Source organism: Colossoma macropomum, unplaced genomic scaffold (assembly GCF_904425465.1).
Source record: "Colossoma macropomum unplaced genomic scaffold, Colossoma_macropomum, whole genome shotgun sequence".
In the NCBI taxonomy this organism is placed as follows: domain Eukaryota; kingdom Metazoa; phylum Chordata; class Actinopteri; order Characiformes; family Serrasalmidae; genus Colossoma; species Colossoma macropomum.
In genome coordinates this window covers 30,068,985-30,084,426 of record NW_023494795.1, presented here as the reverse complement: position 1 = coordinate 30,084,426, position 15,442 = coordinate 30,068,985, and the positions used below count along the sequence as shown (strand labels likewise).

The window sequence follows — 15,442 nt, the reverse complement described above, 5'->3', positions numbered from 1 at the left end:
TAAATGACCTCTGTTGTGACCGGCTGCCCTGTATTGTGCCCAGTTTAATATGCATTGATGACAGAAATGTATAAAACAAAGTGTTAAGTTCATACTGAAATTCTCAGTGTTGTGAGATAAACAATAATCATTCTTTTCAGATGCATTTTTTGCCTCCTCACAGCCATGAACAGAACATACAAACATACATACATCATCTAAACCGCTTATCCTTCTGGGTCGCGGTGGGGTGCTGGAGTCTATCCCAGCTGTCATTGGGCGGAAGGCAGGATACACCCTGGACAGGTCGCCAGTCCATCGCAGGGCAATGAACAGAACAATGTTTAATCATTTACTGCCACTCCCTTAACTCTACAGTTGGTCTGCAGTTACAACACTTCCTATAACTTCGATATGAAGCTGTATGCTGAATGGGTGATCATATGTAGATATCTTCATGGTTGTGACAAGGATTGGGAGGGTTAATTTAAAGTGTATTCCAGTACAGATTACTGGTTACCTGTTAAAAAATATAATCTGTAATCTAATCCAAAACGATCACTCTATTCAAATAACATAATCTGATTATATACATAGTCAATTAATTTGATAAAGACAAGAAAAAACAATATCAACAACATTTTTTTCAACAAGACTTAAACATAACACAAGGAAAACTGAAAAATTGCATTAGGAAACAAAATGATAGATTATTGGTGTACATCTCATTTGAAAATGAGAGAATGCTGCAGTTCCGCAAATAAAAAATAAAATACTAAATTTCTATAGATTGGCTAAATGAAAGTCCACAAACTGGTGGTGGGGAGGGGGCAGGGGATTCTTCAGAATTCTCTGCCGGCAGGAGTGCCCCCCCCTTCCCAAATTAAAAAAATCTGTAAAAACCTACACTTCATGAGACATATTTATCATTCAACATGCCAAATTTTGTCAAAACGTGATGAGTTTGCATGCATATGATTTAAACATAATATACCTTCTGCTGTTAATCTCCTTGTGATGTATCTGTAATCTGATGACTGTCTTTTTTACTGTAACTGTAATTTTTTTTTTTCCAATTACATGTAGTGGTGGGGGGTGTGGTCAGGCACTGTCAGTGAGGCAGAGGGCTGGTTTGAGTGAGGGTGTGGGGTAAATGGTAAGCGCATGCACCTGTGGATAATTGCCTCTCTCACTAATAATATGCATTTCTTTCCTCAGTAGCGAGAGAGCTAGGAGAGAGAAGCCTAGCATTTTTTTGTTTCTTTGTGAGTGATATAATAAAACTCTCTGCCCTGTGATACTACCTCCACCATGCTCCTTCCGCCTCCACCCACCAGGGTATCACACGTGTATTCTGTTACTACCTAGCCTTGGTTGTGACATCATAGCCATAATGATTTCAAGTTGTTTGTACAGTTTAGTTTCCATATATAGACTGTATGGACTGGAGAGTAAACAGTATGTTTTAAAACTATGTTTACATTGTATGTTAAACTCTTTTATTAAACAAAACAAAAACCAGTTACCATGATATGGGCCCTTTAATCTGAGGCCTGTTCCTTCACTAATGTAAGTACACACAAAACAATATGCACATACATTTATGATTGTGACATCACCACCAAGATGAATCAAAATGAGCTGTTATTGCAGCTTAATTTCCGTTTATGGACTAGGGAATAAATGGTACATTTTGAAAGCCATAATAATGTTCACATAACATCAAAATCAAGAAGAATTTGGTTTTCAATGATCTGAGCCCTTTAAAATGATAACCAACCTAATAAAAAAGTCACCTGACTTACCCCAAAATCACGCCATTAGGCTCTGAGGGAAGCCTTTCAGCCTCCTGTATGGCCTGCAGAAATGTGCACTTGGGCCTGGACCCAAGACTCCATCCCGAACATTCCTCAGAGTGGCTGTGGTTTTGGAGCAGAGCTTGTCCTGCCTGGAAGCCACACAGAAAGAAAGCAACAAAGAGAAGACTTCTAACAGCCTTATCTCCACTTCAAAGCTAGAACAACACTCCTGTGTTTACTCCTGTTAAAAATAAAAATGGGCTATAACCAGATCACTCACATACAAAGGACTGTTACTGTTGCCCTGTTGTGGTGTGAGTGTACAGAGATTCATATGGTGGTTGTATAAGGTTATGTGACCCTACACTGTAGGTTGATTATATGTCCATGATATATAAATAGGCATCACTGGAGACCAGCAAAATTAAAAAAAAATAATAATTTTCCAGTGTTTTTCACAAAAAATGTACAACGTCTAATAATTAACATGGTTCATTTGTGACAGTGTAAAAATATGTGTGTGTGTGTGTGTGTGTGTGTGTGTGTGTGTGTGAGTTTTCTGTACAGAGTGGATCACACACAGCAGTGTTGCTGGAGTTTTTAAACACTGCTGGGCTGAGTATAGTACACCAACCAAAAATATCCAACCAACAGCAGCTCTGTGGTCAGAAACTGCCCACAGACGAAGGACTAGAGGATGACTAACACAACCCATGCAGCAACAGATGAGCTATTGTCTCTGACTTTACATCTACAAGGTGGACCAACAAGGTAGGAGTGTCTAATAGAGTGGACAGTGACACAGCATTTAAAAACTCCAGCAGCACTGCTGTGTCTGATCTACTTGTACCAGCGCAACACACACTAACACAAAACCAGCATGTCAGTGTCTCTGCAGTGTTGAGAATGATCCACCACCCAAATAATACCTGCTCTGTGGTGGTCCTCTGGCGGTCCTGACCACTGATAAATGTAATAATGGGGGACTAACAAAGTATGTGGAGATGTCTGTAATTGTAGCTCTACGAAGTGCACCGCATTTTTTATTTAATTTCCAGTTAAAACTAATACTATTCATATTCATATTATTGATATTATTTTTCAGGATATATTTCTGGAAAGACTGGATGTAAGATAATCTATTTGTATAAAAAACTGGACTGAAAGCTACAGAGAAAATGGGACTCCTAACAACCATGCAAGATCAATGAACAGGGACCAAAACAATGGATTGAAGGTGGAACATCATTGAATGTGTTCTGATTACTTGGATCATGAGAAGCATGAAATGCAAAGGCAAACTGTGAATGTGCTAAATACTGAAAAATGTAGTTGATGAGGCATCTGTCTAATTTTATATTATGATATATAAATATATGACATGATAAATATATGGTTTCCTTTTTTTCTGATACTGACAAATGAATAACTTCTACTTAATGGCCATTTTGACAAGAAATTAGCTAAAAGCATGGTGGTCTCACAGCACTGTATATGGCAATTGGACGTGATAAAATGGACACTAAGTGTAGATTCAAGGTACCTAATAAAGTGGTCAGTGGGTGTATGTGACAGTACTACCTTGGAAATAATTCTATACCTCAACAATCAAAAAACTAAATATGAAAAATAATCAATATTGTGATGTTTCCAAAAAGAAGAAGTTCAAATAATCTTCATTTTTGGATGTTTTCATTGAAAAGAAGTCCAAGTATTTCACTACACACCCCTGGAACAAAAGAAAAGCCAAGCATCTTAATCTGTATCCTTGAACTCCGCTCCATGTCCCACTGCGCACAATTCCAATCTGGCTTTATCCCCACTGTCAATATCACTCTTGATGGGTTTTCTGTGCCTCAGTGGACTCGTGTGAATAATAATGATATTTGGCCAGCGGTGAGGAGTCTGTCTCCCCTGAGACTTCTCCTTAGAGCTTTCTCAAAGAGTGAAATGATTATATTTCCCCCCATGAGAGGATCGCTAATACCAACACCCCTCAGCTATGATTATGTAGAGTGAGTGGCCGCTCTTGTCATTAACAAGAGGTTGTGGAAGAGATGCTAACGGTGGATGGGGTTGAATGCACAGGGGAACTGAGGTGCTAATAGTGTTTACCACTATTTTATCAGTTAGCAGGCCCTGAAGCTAAAGCTAAAGGCTATATATTGAGACATACTTGAGTTTGTGTGGCTTTACCCTGCCTGCAGGGCAGCTGCAGACAAAAAGTGACCAGTCATGAGTGGCAATAGTAATGAATTAAACTAATTTAACAGTCAGACACAAACAGAACAAACCCAAACTGTCTGGCTGGCTGATTAGCTTTGAGCTTGTGTGAGACATTTAGGTCAAGAGGCTCCAGGAGAAATGGGCTAGCAGTAGCTAGCACTAATCTGTGAGTGTCTCATTGACTCTGCTGATAAAATGGACCTTAAAGACACAAATTTCACTCATTCTGCAGACTTTAAAGGTGTGATAATAAAAATGTCACGTCACGTTTTACTAGCTTATGGTAAGATAAGTAACTGGCTGATGATTTTCCTTTTTACTGTAGACAAAAAGACGTTTTCCAGCTCAAGACCCACCAGATGCCTTCTTTCTCACCACTGTGAAACGTTCAGTACCTACGACCTCACATTCAGCACCTATTAATAAGAAACACTGATAAATCGAATCAAATTTGAACATTTAGATTCTATCTTTAACTAGGCTTTCATACTATTTGTGCACTGTAGTATTACATTCCTTTAATGTGTGAGCTCATGATTGACTAAAAGGCTTCAGCGTTTCAAGCTTTTATTAGAAACAGCCAGGCAGTGCTGTGTTGTTCAAAAGTGATTTGGCGGAAACAAGACGAGCAGTCTTAGAGTAAATTGAGATCAGGCTCATGTGGTTATGGAAGATAAAGAGCTAAACTGTGTTTACGGGGAAGCACAGAATGTTCCTGCTTTAAATAGCTTTTAGTTCTGACAAACTGATCTATTCATAATGAAGACAGTCCTATAACGCTGTAAGGTTTGTGCTTACAGTACCTGTAGCTTTCGCCTTCAGTGACAAACACAATTACTGATATTGAGGTCTGGACTCTGGGGTGGTCAGTCCTTTGTTCTGAGAACACCAGCAGCTTCTTTGTTTGATGTGTCTGTCTCCTTTTCTCAGTGAGGGCTTCTTGACAGCTACACAACCTTTCAGACCCAAGCAGCTTATATTTCTCCTCTTTCTCAAAGATGGAAGCTTTAAGTGCTGTTTATCTGATGGTCTGGTGGTCTATTAGACCTTGAAACAGTTAGCTATCAACAGCAAAGATCAGTTATTCTTTATGATCAAAATCAGCCCCCAGGCTATTTATCAATCAGTTATAAAAGTCTGATGATGCTGCATTTAATAATTAGCATATCCTGCTGTGACTGGCTAAATTACTCAGTAGGCGAGTAAGGCCCAATCCTATTCCTTATTTTCACCCCTACCCCTTGTTTTCAAGTGTCACCTTACCCCTGGAACTAAGTCACAAGGGTAGTGGTTGAAATCTTCCCCTACGAAATGGGCACAACCCTCAAATATAAAAGAACATTACTTCATTAACAGGCTACTAGTGGTGCTCTGTAAGTCACCCTGCCAGTCTGCAGTCATAGCAGGGGAGAGTAAAATTCAGCGACCTCACTGCTGGGCTTTAGATGAATTCAGGGCATCATATGCCTTCAAAGGGGGAGATGCGATAATTATTTATTATCACCCACCCCTAATTCTTCAGTGAGGTGAAGCTGAAGTCAGCTACTCAGTAGCTTTTTGTTCGAATTTTCCATTCCACCTGAAATGGTGGAACACAAAATTTAGCTAGCTAGCTGCTGAGACATCAGCATACTATCGATGTTTTATGCTTGTTATGAAGAAAAGGACCATTACACATTAAAACAGCATTAAACTAAGATAATACAATGGTTATAAGAAAATACTTACATTTGTGGGTTTCTTTGGTCGCTTGTGCAGCCATCTTGTCAGTTTTTCTTTTTTTCTTCTAACACTTCATTTGTGTGCCTCCAAAAAACCTCTATGAAGCCCCAACACTTCACCCTACCCCTCTGTCTCAACAAAAATCAGGATACCCTACCCCAAGGCATGAACATGCAAAACGGGTAAGTGGTAGGGGCAAGGGGTGAAATGGGATTGGGCCTAAATGTGCACCGGGTCCCTTAAGCAGTTCTGCTCTGCAAGCTACTTTATTAGCTACTATTTGTTGGTAACTATCAAACCTATTTAGTGATAATCATTTATTGTGCTAACTAATTTCTTTCTACAATTGAATGTACACGTGTCGTAAATTACATTACACAGTGCTGAGCTTTCTAATCATTAGACTCATGTATGACCTGTATGGTCTGTCTATATGAAATGTTTCTCCTAAAAAATAAGGTTGTGTACTGAAAAATGTGATGCATTTAATTTACTCGATTCAAATGCATCATTTCCACGTGAATGACTAAAATGTGTTTCATCAACATAGTTTGGTCTTTCAATTTACTTTCATCAATAGTTGTGCTGATGTATTTCATTCATGTGGAAATGATGGATAGATTTAGTCATGTACAGAGAAAAAAACAATGCATCACTTCATATGACATTTTAATACAGTATAACACTATTTTATTTATTTTTAGCAATGTGCCACCCCAATAAAATCTGTGGGTCTTACCTGCCCTGCTTTCTCCTTCATGATGCAAGTGGATTAGCTTATATCTTAAATCTCCTCTGAAGCGTCTCCTAAAAATGAACACCTTAAATAAAAGTGTGAGAAATACAGAAACTGAATTGTTGCATCCCAAATAGCAAGCATATATTGGTCTGCTGGCTTGATAAAAGCAGCTCCCCGCTGTGTGCCACAGCTGGTCCACCCTCAGACCACCTAGATTTTTTCCTGCATATAAGATCTAATTAGTTTTAATCTCCACAACAGATTTTAAATGCACATAGTCTTTTATTTTGGAAAGTAATCTAGTACAAACAGCTCAGAGAAAATTTAATTTTCTGCTGGTTCCTTGTGGTGCACAATAGTCACTAATGGTATTTTGTGCTTTTCTGATGGTTTGATATCACAGTGTAAAGGGTTCTAAGGGTTTAGCAGCTGTTCTAGGACAGATGCATTTGATAGTTTCCTAGTGGGATCTAGGTGTCCTACAGGAAACTAGAGGTCTCTAATAGTGACTATTAAGCCAGTTCCCATTACAAAGCAAAACCATGCTTTAATCCTAGTGGTTCTAATGGCCTTTCAGCAACGTCAGTTTCATATAACATGATTTTGTTGAAAATGTTGTTGCCGGCATTGTGCTAGATTGGTTAGAGCCGTATAACTGGCTTTATTTATGGTATCCCTGCTGGAAAAAACAGCACAGACCAGCATGAATTCTCAGCATGAATTTATGAATTCTCATGAACCCATATTTTATTCACAAATAGAACACAGAACACATACCATGTTGAAAGGGAGACACTTTACCAATTCATGAAAAATATTAACTAATTTAGAACTGATGGCAGACACAGAAAACTGGTGACAGGGCCATGTCTCCCTATTGTGTAGCATCCACTCTTCTTTTAACAACAGTCTGTAAACATCTAGGAAGTGAGGAGTTTTGGGAGAGGAATGTTATCCCATTTTTGTCTGATCTAGGATTCTGGATGCTCAACAGTCCTCGGTCTTCTTTGCCAGATTTTTTTTGGAATTGGGGTTGTAGAAAGAAACAAAGGCATAATACATAAACCGGACTGTGAGTGCAAAATGAATGGTGAAAAGTGTCATTTTGTCTAGTACTCTGCTTAACCAGCAGTGGGCCTCTAGATAACGCTAAGCAAAAGGCCAGTGTTGCTGTTAACCCAGGTGTCAGCAACATGTGGCTTTTTTACTGCCCTGCTGCAGCTCCACAGCAAAATTACATTTTTAGGTAAAAATAAAATATTCCTGCTTTGTAGTAAAATAAAGCTCTGCTGGTCTGCTGGTTAGTATAACTACTAACTAAGTCACCCTTTAACCCTGAAGGTTGGCGTGCAGACTGCTAGTCATCATAGCAACACAGACAACAATCTGGCCTAGCTAGTAGCTAAGGCCAAAATAAAGAGGATGGATTATTTGCGTTTATAAGTACTCAGCATTTATAAGAACTTTCTGATACGTTTAATCCGCAAGAAGAAACTGTCAAACACTAAAAAGTCGCAAAGCTGAAACCACTTCTGATTCGCCAGTTTCTTGCTGGAATTCTCCGTTCCACCTTAAACGGTGCAGCAGTTACATTCTGGCGCCTCAGACACCATTTAAGGTTGAACTAGAAAATTCGAATAAGAAACTGGCGAATCAGAAGCGACTTCAGCCTCGTCAAAAATTTAACATTTTACAAGAAAATATTTTTTAACCTCTCATTGGAGGAAAGGTTGATGATGTAAGAAAAGCAGCTACAATTGAGCTAAAGCTTAAAGCAGAGCAAAATAAATCTGTGTTTTCGTTTATATTTTTTAGCCTACACTAGGACATCAGCACATACTGCGACATATTCACGGCCGAGATGGTAAAACGTTACTTTAATAAATGGACATACATTTACGTTGTGGTGTGATTTTTGTTGAAAGGACAAAATGGCTCTTCTTATATTTGGGTTGCCGACCCCTGCGCTATCCCCCTGCTATCTGGGATGGAAGGTTCGGTGAATCGAACAGTGAACGATGAACGGTTCAAAAGAATCGGTTCAAAGAATCAATCGCCCCAGCTCTCCGGCTGAGGGATGCGGGCGAGTGTGTGAGGGAGGAGGACAGGGGGCGTGGCCTCCGCCGATATTGAACCCTGCCTGGCGGGATGTGAGTCAGTGCGAGCGGAGGAGACGGACGGCAACACTGACTCGGTTCAGCCTTTATGGATTAATAACTTAGAGACACTTAAGCCGTTCTGCTTTCCTTTAGTTTCCAGCAGCGGGTGAGTAAATAACTCGCACGTTTTGTCTTTTGTCTGGTTTTACAGCTTCTGCTTTGCTCTTCAGGTTAATGAAGTGCACATAGTTTCCTCGCAGTTTCTGTTTTGCTGGATGGAAACGCTTCAGGCTGAGTGCAGCCACGAGTCTGGTTTATGTGCATTACTGAGAGTCTTCCATCGTTTTCATCAGCCTTAATGATGGCTCTAGAGTTTACCTAGTTAGTTAGTAAATGCTCTGTTGTCTCTGTTATCGTTTCTTGGTGGAGACAGCTGTGCGGAGAGAAGTTTAGCCTCCTGGCAGGCAGCACTGCATGTCTACAAACTCATTTCTGCTGATAAAAAAACACATGTACACTCTCAGAAAAAAGGTACTAAACTGTCTCTGGGGTAGTGCCTCTCTTGTCACTGGGGTAGGACCCTCAAAAGGTACATCTCAGTACCTTTAGTCAAGGACCATAATTGTACCATAATCCATTGAAATTGCAAGTTGTACTGACTCCACACACCCCGTCTCGTCTCCAGGCTTTTAATTTTATTGTTCTGTTTTAAAACATTAACAAATATGTACTTTTCACCTGGAAAAAAAAAAAAACTTATTTAAGGTACACAGTGGAACCTTGAAACCAATGTTGTACCTTTGAGGAAACATTCACATTGTTTGTACCTTGATGAATGTCAAATGTACCTGCACAGAACCTTTATTTCTAACATTGGATTTCCATGCACTTTTTGTTGATATATGTTACATGTCCCTTCTTTCTGAAGAAACAGGATAAAAGTGCAGTTTTTCTCATAGCAGCTCATTACTGTGGAGCAGCTCCAGGTCCCTGTGGACTGTGAACCAGTTACAAAGCAGTGAAGACCCTCAAAGCCTGACCTCCCCCCTTCATTTCATTCTTATGGCTCAAGAAACACCTGCTACTCTCTGCATAATCATTTTACCAATACAGACCCCCATACTCTCTTTCTTTATCTGTTTATCTATCTATCCATCTGGTGATCTGTCTCTGGATACATATTAGGGGTGTAAAACCTCAAGCTCATACAATTCTACATGTTTTGTGATATTTCAAATGTCACATTAATATGATCCCATCCTTACAGTTCCTTTCAGTAACAATTGATCACTTTGATCAGTGCATCAAATAGATATTGCAATGATTGATCTCTTTTTGGGTGAAAGTCCCAATATGATCATTGTTATTTTCAGCTTGGACTGGGAAACAGTGAGGAAAAGACATTTTAACTGAAAACTGTGCTAAAAACAAAAATTTTGCTTTGCAATATGAAATCACATCTTTAGAATTGAAGCATGAGAATTGATGTACTGTTACACTGTAAGATCCCTAGTATCTACCTCTGGGTTTACACAGTTACCGTTGATATTTCCGGTTGATTACATTTGTCTTATTTGCTTAAATTTGAACCTAAGAAGAAATTTTTACATTAAAAAATTACTGCATTTTGTCATTACTTTATAACCAGACAAAATAAGCTCTCTGAGAATGTATTTATTACTTTCAGTAACCCAGTAGCATTAATTTCATCATGTGAATGCAGAGTTTATCTGAACGTTAACATTAGAATCATGTGATTTCCACAGAGTGAACACAGTTTCCAATTTTATTCGTTTATATTCATAGTTTGCCGCTCGTTGATTTATCCATGGTTCTCCTGCTAGCACTGTCCAGCATAGTCTGTCGGAGGTGCTGAACGTATCACTTTAAAACTCTTAAAAGCTGTATTTGAACAAGAGGGTAACAATTATGGATTCTATCATGGCAACATACTATGAGCTGCAGCTGGGCTTCAGCCTGCTCCACTACAGATGCTTTGAAGCGTAAACAAGTTAAGGTGATAAATTATTGACGGCATTTTCCTAACTTGATTCTTCCAATCATATACATATATATTGTCGCTGTCCAAAGCAAGTATCTTTAAAATAGTAGCTTTACAGAAGAAGGCAAAAACACTCTTAACTTTCAGTATAAGTTGATGTAAAGAGATTTTGTTCCGTGTAATTTTAGAGCATTTCTATTGGTCCATTCATCATGAAATTTTCACACAAAAGGACAGCTGGTGTGTTGAAATGATGCAGAAAAATAAAAATCGACAAAAATGGAGATACATGGTTTCCTTCGGATAACGACAATATGAAATGCACACACAAACGCTAAACTAAACATACTTTGGTGTTTAATTCATATCAGTGTATTAGTTGTTAAGATGCTGAATGTAAGGTTACATAGAAATGTAGGGTTTCTTCTGAAAATGTGTCCATTTTCTTTTTCTGAAGGCACAAAAAATCATCTGTAAACGACAGACACCTACTTTCTATCAGTTCCAGTACATCATACCTTGAAGTAGGGCTGAAAGATTAATTAACGGCATTGTCTTAGCACATTTTAAGGGGGTAAATTTAACCTACTAACACAGAGCTTGTGAACTGCCTGTAGAGTTAGACTAACTAGAAGCAACCGAACATCCATGCGCTGTAATATCACAACCACAACTAGCTGGCAGTCTGGTGCACTATGTTTAGCATTCAAGCCAGAAAAAGTGGATGTTCTGGTGCTCTTGGCCAAAAAATAGGCCTGGGCCTTATTTTAGAAAAAATAATCCCAATTTTAATCACACTCACAATATTGGTCAGAAAAATCACAATTAGATATTTTGCCCAAATAATTTAACCATGTTATCATTGAACATCATGACTTTAGCGCTTTCCAAAATGTGTCCTCTTTACACAAACCTTTTTACTGGTTTACACAAAAAAACACAGCCTATTGGCTGTACAGCATACTCAGTGCATCTTCATTGTGTCTCAAAGTGGCTCCCATTCCCCCTTCCCCCTGACCGAGAGTGTGTGTCTTTTGTCATGCTGCAGAGGAGTGTGTATCGCAGCAGGTTGCTAAAGAAAACACAAAAGCTTGGCTGAAGTCTTAGAGTGTGGCGCTAGAGGTAAAGCTGATCTTAGATCAGGTCCAAGGCAACAGCTTCACCCAATGCTACTGAATATGGCACAAAGGAAGCTCTGTTGTGGAAACACTAGGCCATAATCACCAGTGTCTCACTCTGCCTTCACCAGTCCTTGCCTCTATGTACGCCTGGCCCTTTTGATCAGGATGGCCACATCACGGAGGAATGCGCTCCATGCTGTATTTTTTACTTCTGCTTGGAGTTCTGCCTACAACAGCATGCATTTGAAATGCTATATTTGACAAATCTGGCCCAGTTCACTGGTTAAAAACGGAATGAACGTCTTGTGTGTCCTTTGGTTGGCGAATGCTTATGAAAATGAAGACCTCCATGAAATTGAACTTACATCATTTTCACAGCAAGTTTGAAGCGGTAGTTTGGAAAAAATAATCTATACAAATTTGTGCAGTTTTCTCCTGAGTCCAAATGGAGTTCAGCCAAAACATATTTGGTGTCTGACATTTGCTCCTTTAGTTTTTGAGCTGGAGCTACGAGACTGACTGAATCAACAGGGTAACTAAGTAACTTCCTGAGTCAGTATTGTTCACAGTGGTGGTGATAGGAACCAAACATCTGAAGAGTTCAGTGCCTTTAAAAACACGCTCTTAGAAAGTATTACACTGTTTGTTGAGACATTGTTTTAGGCCTAAATCCATTTTTTTCCATCAGTGGTGGAGACGTACATGCAGGGTGTTTTGAGGCAAAGCATCCCCAAGGAAAACTTTTTTTTTTCAGATTTATCAGTATTTTACCATTCCCTGGTTCACTGATCATATAAATAGAAAATAAAGTGGCCATATATGCACGGTAGACATCACAGCCCCGGGTTCCTATCACCACTCTAAAGAAATCTGAGGTAAGTTGAACCATCTCATGTCAACTTACTCTGAATGACTGTCTGTAACTCAACGATTGATGCATGCTCTTTGAAAAATCGGTCGAGTTCGTCTTTGAAAGCTCAACACAGTTTGAAAAAGGTGTGATGATAACAATGCTTATTAATGCAATTCAGCTTCCATTACATATTAGACATTGAATATGTTCTAGCAGGTCTACTACATTTGTAGTTAGAAGGAAAGTATTGCTTTAACAGAAGTCATCTGGCGCAGATAGTGCAGAAAACATGGCCTTAGCACTCAGCGCTATGCACAATCTCTTGATTGCAACAAATCAGCCTTGCTGTTTGGTTTCAATGGAGCGCAAGTGCACAGCATTTTCATGTGCTTATCTGGCCAAGCAGTTTGGCCGGCTAGGTCCGTCCGCTGACGTTAGTGCACCTGATGGGTATTGTTAGATTGCAAGCACATGGAGCTGAAGCGTGGCTGTGGAATGCTGCATTCAGTCCAGCGTCTCTGAATCTGACCTGTGTCCAGAGCCATTAGAGTCTGTGTTTTCTTTGCGCTGACGAGCTCTCCCGGAAAGTCTCAGCTTTCGTATGGGAGCCTGTGCTGTCTGTGTGGGAGCGGGCACTGTCTCTGTTATTCCACACTAGAGTATCAACCTGGCTAACCCATATGCTAATTCTAATTGAGTCAAAAATATGAGCTTGCTTGTTATGTCTGCCTATCCAACCTGATGATGTTTATTATAGAGGCCTGTTTTGGAAAGTGAAACCACCTGAAAAATGAGCTTTTTTCGCCCTCAGCAAAAACAGATTAAATTTCTAGTAGACATTTGAACTGAGTGGTGTCTAGGACAGACCCTGTGTTGGTTCTAAATGCCTTAATTCAGTTGGCATGTTCTGTGTACATCCTTTTGACGTGAATAAAATACATCGGCACAGTTTTTATTTCAGTTTTCTTACTTTTGCACTAATTGTGTTGGTGATAAGGATGTCCTGATCTAATCCAGAGGAGCCGATACAGTCATATTTTAAAGGATCGGGTATCAGCTATATTAACCCTGATCCACTTCCTTTTTCATTCTTTTTTTGATCTATTTACGCCACTATAAGAGAGGTTACATAAACGGACACTATCCACAACCTGAGGCATGGTTTCAGAAGATAACAAAGCACTTTAAATGTCTGCAGTGTGGAGCTATTTTATAGTGGAAAATGAAAATTTAATGAATAATCCGCCCTGCTTTTGAGGGGCACAACCATAAGTGTTCCCTGCTGAAAAAACTCATAGAAACTATTACGTGCTTCTCTTAGTTCCTGATAGTTTTGTAATGCTTATTGGCTTTTTTGATGGGTTGATATGTTGATGTTCAGCAGGAAACTAGTGGTCTCTATTGAAAAGCATTAAGCCAAGTCCTATTAGAAGGCAAAACTATTTTTATGGTTTTAATCATGGTTTCTAATGGTCCTTTTATAGGGCTAGGGTTAGCCCTATCCTGAGGAGACATCACTTAGCATGCTGTTAGCGAATGTGGTGTCTGTTAGCTGACGTGGCAGAATTAGCAGCTAGCATCCTCCTGCAAGCATGTTGAGCTGTCAAATGACATTGCGTCAGTGACAGTTTGAAAAGATGCAGTAGCACTTCATTTTTCTTATTGGAAGCCGTTCTAGACTTCACCTTCTCAGCTGTTAGCATCATGGCATAGAGGAAGGCCTAGCTAGCATGTGGACTTGACTAAACTGGGGAGAAAACTGAGTAAGAATAATAAAATGAAATAAAAATGTTCAGTGGTCTTTGAAACAACCCCCTTCCTCTAAACATGATTGCGTAAAATGTGTGTGGCTATTTCACTTTCAGTCCATTTTCTATTAACTACAGGCGTCATTCTGCTAAAACCATATGGAAAATATACTCCTGTAATATTTTTGCTCTTGACTAATGACTCGTCAAACACTGTATCACAGAAAAGTTTTAAAAAGGTAGGCCAAAAAACAAAACATATCAGTCCAAAATGTCAAACTGCATACAAACTTAAACCAAAAATTGGTTTTACAGTAGTATTAATTGGCAGACTAGCATATCTGCGCCTGTATTATCTATGAAAATACAAATACTGGATCAGAATTGGTCGATACTCAACATTAAGGTACTTACACTGTTAGACATAAAGGTTCTGTGCAGGTACAATTTTCATTTATCAAGGCACAAACAATGTAAATGTACCCTCAAACAGACAACAGTCGTTATAAGGTCCAATTAACTGAACTTTAACACTGCCCCAGTGGGATAAGAAAAGGTATTCATGTGGGAATTATTGACATTTGAATCAAGTAAATTCGAAACAGTAAACATAGACGGGCAGTTGCTGTACATTTGCCTGCCTTGCCAGTCTTTACATGCTACTCAATATTGCTTTATGTTGAAACTGATATTGAGTATGCTTTAGTCACATTATCTGTGTAGAACTCAGTAGCGATTTCTTGTGTTTATTTCAAGGCCCATGGAAACCAAACGGTCTCAAGTGTCCTCATAGCCAACCTCTTGGGACCATAGCCCATAGCCTCCCTTCCTCTTGGGACTATAGATGAAGTGACCACCCTGCTTTCCAAAGGTCACCAAGCGACCATATGGCCAATGGACATGCCAGTTATTGTTTGACTGATTAGGGCCTACACCTAGTTAAGCTTTGTTTAAAACAGGCTTTCAGTAAGGGTGGATTCATTGGGGGCAGTGGTGTATGACTATTTATAAACATGACCCATTCAGGACCATTGGAGGAAATCAAGATTAAAATCAATTATGCTACAGTTGGCCATGCCTGAATTTACCCGTTATCTCAGTTAATTGAAGTATACATAAGAAGGTCTGCATTAAATAATGTTTTTTACCTTAAG

The 15,442-nt window shown here is 39.3% G+C and overlaps 1 protein-coding gene across 1 annotated transcript in view; it reads left to right on the top strand.

The window, feature by feature from the left end:
- The first annotated feature begins 8,628 nt into the window (after positions 1-8,628).
- The window catches only part of LOC118816272 (T-lymphoma invasion and metastasis-inducing protein 2-like), a 40,627-nt gene continuing 33,813 nt past the window's right edge, over positions 8,629-15,442 (top strand). The window contains exon 1 of the mRNA XM_036582798.1: positions 8,629-8,730. The gene's annotated coding sequence lies outside the window, so the exon portion shown is untranslated. The remainder of the gene's footprint in view (positions 8,731-15,442) is intronic.